General features: G+C 40.8%; 1 long non-coding RNA gene across 1 annotated transcript; it reads right to left on the bottom strand.

Moving 5' to 3' along the window:
* Window positions 1–407: 407 nt before the first annotated feature.
* LOC145515835 (uncharacterized) lies at window positions 408–3,408 on the bottom strand. The gene is made up of 2 exons (XR_014061042.1): window positions 3,088–3,408; window positions 408–2,891 (listed from the first exon to the last, which is right to left on the bottom strand). It is a non-coding gene; the product is annotated as an uncharacterized LOC145515835 (long non-coding RNA).
* Window positions 3,409–4,766: the final 1,358 nt, after the last annotated feature.

Here is a 4,766-nt window from a genome sequence, read left to right as displayed (position 1 = left end):
GCACCTGGTTGGGTTGCTGTGAGACATGACTCCAGAGCTAGACCAGCTACACCAGTTACCTTCCTTTTGACTTTGCTTGATGTCTCACATCTGGTTGGCCCACTTTGCTGCTGCCTTTCTGTCTTTTATTGGAAATACTTCCTAATAAATCACTTTCACATGAACCCTCAGGGACCAACTCTGAAGACTCTAACCTAAGACATTTGGAGAGATTGAATCCACTCTTTCAGTTCCCTTCCAAACACGGAACTGTGTAAAGGTACATACTCCTAATGCCTCTACTTCTATCAGCATGGGCTTGTTCAACAGGTTCCATTTCTATTCGGAGGAACTTTGTATTACCCCTTGAAACTATTATTAACATAAAACAATCAGAGAGGCTAATAAGAGTCTCAATTTGCACATGATTTTCTTTTTTTTTAAATCTTATTCTTTAATAAGCTGATAAAAATGAAAAAGCTTCAACTTCTCTAGAAATAAAGTAATACAAAGTACAGCCAGGAAGGAATGCTGTTTCTTACTTATCCAATTAACAAAGATTTTATGCCATTCTGGCAAAGGTAAGGTGAGATACAGTCATACACTCCTGGTGGGAGTGTAAATTGATACCACTCCCCTGAAAAGCAATTTGTCAAAATATGTCAAGAGCCTTAGAGATGTTCCAGCACTTGGGCTCAATTTGTACACATGCAGAAACCTATCCTAAGAAAAATACTTTGAAATTTGGGGTAAAGATTTATGCACAAAGACACCCTCTTTCCTTCTTTCACCTCAACATTTTTGGCAATAAGCATGTATTAGTTTTCTCATGAAAAAACATATGCTTTAAATCATCACACAAGTTGTCTACCTCTTTAATGTTTCCAGGACACACACTTTCAAACCATGCTTGTTTTTTTTCTTTATCCTTGCAATACCAGTTTTAGGGTTTACTTACTTCAAGAGGAAACTTTCTTGTAAACAGTTCATTGAAAGACAGGTGATATTCTGTATTAAGCTCTAAGAAAATGTCTTAAATGTACTCTGGGTACACAGTTCTCTTTGTATATGAGTCTCTCTACCGCTATTCCTTCATTATACATTTATATGGAAATAAAACTTGTGGAATTTTTAAAGTATTCCTCCATCCTGAGTATCTATCCTGTCAAAAAACCATAGGAGATGTTATGTAAGTCATATAATCCACTCATAATGTTCTTTCAGCCTTCACATTTGCCAAGAAGAAAACAAGGGATGGAAAGACAATAAATCAGTGAACCAGCAAACACAAAACATGAGTGAAGAAAAAAAAGGTAATGAAACAATATGGTAAAAAAAATAATACATACAAAATATAATCAGAACCCTATTCCATTATGGGGTTTATCCAATTTTCTTAAGGAGTATGAACATTAAAAGGAAATCTATGTTTTATTCCTATGTAACACTTAATAATCATCAATTAAATGATATCTGTATATAACAGAAAACAGATTTTTTTCTGTAATATAATTCCCAGGCTTCTAGTCTAAATAAGCCTTCTAGTCCCACACTGTCCTAAGCCATCTCAGAAAAGGATCAAATAGTACAATATAAATCTTTCAAAAAATAAAAGATTATAATGAAAATTGCCATCCTTTCCAGTTCTATATTCATTGCAGATATACTCTGATTCTCTGGGTAGATAGAAATAGTTGACTATAAAGGTTTTAGACATGATAATAGATGTAATGTGTCATCAGTAACTGAGACAAGAGGACAATAAATGAGGAAATAGCAAGCAGATACACTTGGGTAGTGAGTCCCTGAAGTGGGAGAGAGGTTTAAAAGAAAGGATCAGGGAAAAGGATGAGATAAATGCAGGGAAATGAGCTGCAGTGGGTGGCCAGGAAGTCAGCAGCTGGTGTTTAAGTGTGGCCAAGAGAAGAGAAGAGAGAAAGTACTGAAGAGGGACTTGAGAGATTGAGGGAGCCTAGGGAGAGCAGTGTGTTCAAAGGTCCTGGGAAGTAATCCAAGGAACCATACACTAGTTTAACAAGGCCCCAGTGGTTGCTAAGAGCTTGAATTTGGCCAGAGTGGAAGGTTGAGCTTGGAACCCTATAGAAAAGAACAAATAATCTCAGTGAAGGCAGTGCTAACACTCAACTGTCTGACCCAGAAGAGAGACGGGGGGAAAGAGAGAGGCAGAGAGGATAGAGGTTGCTCATGAGTTTAAGCTGAATCAGTCTAAAGGCTGGGTCCATGTGGTTTTCCTTTTCTCTAGGAGACTTTGGTGGCCAATATCAGTATTTCTTTGGCCTCTTTGGACTGGGGCATCTTTGAACAATAGGTGATGCACAGTGAAAAGTAGAAGTGATGATGATGTTTTCTGGAACTCTGAAACCCAACATCACAGAGAGAGCGATGAGCTTTCCTGTACAATGCTCTGGGATGGTGTCCAGAAGTTGTATTAATAGCCGCTTTCAGCCAGTGGTGTGTTAGCAAGGCAGGAAGGGGCCCTGAGCAAACCGGGTGTGGGAGGATGCTCAGAGTTGCATGGGTTGCCTTTCCCAGGCCACTCAAGGGGCCTTGTCTACAAGCTGGAAGCAATTTTTTCCTGATGGGAGCACTGAAGCCAAGACTTTTTATTCTCCTGTGTATAATGAGAAAAGAATAAAATGCTCTATGCCCTTTTAAGTGATTCCTGTTTGAGAGGGCTTTACCAACTCTCCTTACACAGAATCTAGTGCCCCCCAAAGAAGGAAGCAGATCTTAAAAGCTATGAGCAGAAATGTACCCACCTTCATCTCTCACCTGGCTTTGCTGTCAGCATATTTAGATGAGAATTTATAGCTGGTCCTCTATCTCCTTGATCAGACCCCTCCATAATCTCCCTGCTTTCTCCATCAATCAAAGGGAATTAGAACATTGCCCTAGAGCCAGGGAGTGCAAAGAAACTCGTTCAAACCTCTGCAACTAAGGTGTGACTCCAGTGGGGCTTGACACCGGTGCCTAGCAGTGGTTTGCCAAATGGAGGTGTCAAGCTGTGCAAAGATGAAAAGAAATAGGCCCTGGGAGATCTGTGAAGAGAGTGAGAAAACACAGAAGCTGCCAGTCTTCTATTTTTACCTGGCAGTCAGGTGGTTCATCCTAGGGCAAGCTCCCAGGCAGGAAGAGGTCCAAGACTCCCCAGGAATCCTGTTTGTAGCTTTCTGGGATCATTATCTGTTAGAGAGGCAAACACTGAGGGTGCCTTGCTGAGGAGATCTGCTGTGGGATTAACTTTGCATGGTGAGTCATGAAAGGGAGAGGGTTGTTTTAACATTTTTCTCTCCGAATCTGCGCTTGACTTCTTGCACAAATTTCAAGGCATGTTTGCCATCAGTATTTTCTTAATTTCTCCTTTCCATCTCTCCACCCAGTGCTGTGTCAATGTCACCCGGAACTCCCATGCTGGCTTGGTTGCCTGGGAACTCTTTATGCATTGTCTCCTTATTTGTCATTCACACGTGAGTTGAATACTTAATAGAATCCAAGCATTCTGGCCAATCACTAGAATATGGAGCTGAATAAAAAGAAACCCATGCCATTTAGGAGCAGAGTCTTGTATAGAGATAGAAAGGGGAAAAATGTGTGCTAGGCTATAAATCCAAGAATAAACGTATAGGTATGCTATGGGAACCGAAAGGAAGGGGAACCAAAGTTTAAGAGATAAAGCTTAGAGTTGGGGAGTAGAGAGTCCAGCTGGGTCTTTTCAAAAGAGATGGCATTTCCATCAAGGAAGGAACAGATCCAGGGAACAGCATGAGTAAGGTCTAGGGTTGGACAGTGTACAGGCATTCCAGGAAGACAGAAGGCAGCCAAGAAGGCAAAGTGTGGGATAAAGGAGAGGAGGGCACAGTGGCCAGGAGGAAGCTGAACTAGGAGGTTTGAGTGTTTGAAGGCCATATTAAGAAGTTTGGACTTTCTAGATAGTGGCAAGTCTCTGAATACTTTAAAGCAGATGAATGTTGTTTTTTTAAGAAAGAGCAGTGCAGTTGCAGGATGGGAAATTAATAATAAGAGGAGAAATCTTGGCAGGTGGCTAATTCAATAGATTGGGCATGGGATGATGAGAATCTGAAGTAGGGAAGTGGTAGTGAAGAGAAGAAAGTAAAGAGGCTGTTTAGAGAGATGGGTCAGAAAGAATTAACAGGATTGGTCAATCATAAAATATGAGTGTTGAGAGAGACTGAAAGACATAGTAACTGAGTTTTCTAACTTGCGCAGAGGCTAGACTGAGTGATATGTCCATGGACTGACATGAGTTTGGGGGAAATGCTCACAGGAACTCATGGGCTCCTCAGGACTCTAGAGGAGCCTACAAGATGGCCAGAGGAGTTGAAGTTCAAAGCTGAGGAGAGGGCCAGCCTTGTAGGCATCAATTAGAGAATCGAGAGTACATGCATGAAGGAAACAGAGAAAATCAACCGGAGAGGGTCTTAAGTCTTACTTTGGGTAATACCTTATATTTCAAAATTATTTCTATCTCTCCTATGAATTAAAATTTCAATCACTTTCAATCCGTCTATGCCACAATCTCAACATACTTTTAAGGAGAAAGCAGATGTCTATGTTATTTTTTCATACTGTTCATGGAGTTCTCAAGGCAAGAATGTTGCAGTGGTTTGCCATTCACTTCTCCAGTGAACCACATTTTGTCAGAACTCTCCACCATGACCCATCTGTCTTGAGTGGCCCTATATGGTATGGCTTATAGTTTCATTGAGTTAGACAAGGCTGTGATCCACACAAAATGCTGGGCTGGA

Source organism: Giraffa tippelskirchi, chromosome 7, assembly GCF_054371585.1.
Source record: "Giraffa tippelskirchi isolate mGirTip1 chromosome 7, T2T-mGirTip1v1.2.pri, whole genome shotgun sequence".
NCBI lineage: Eukaryota > Metazoa > Chordata > Mammalia > Artiodactyla > Giraffidae > Giraffa > Giraffa tippelskirchi.
The sequence above is the reverse complement of the archived record's forward strand: the minus strand, read 5'-3'. Positions and strand labels throughout refer to the sequence as shown.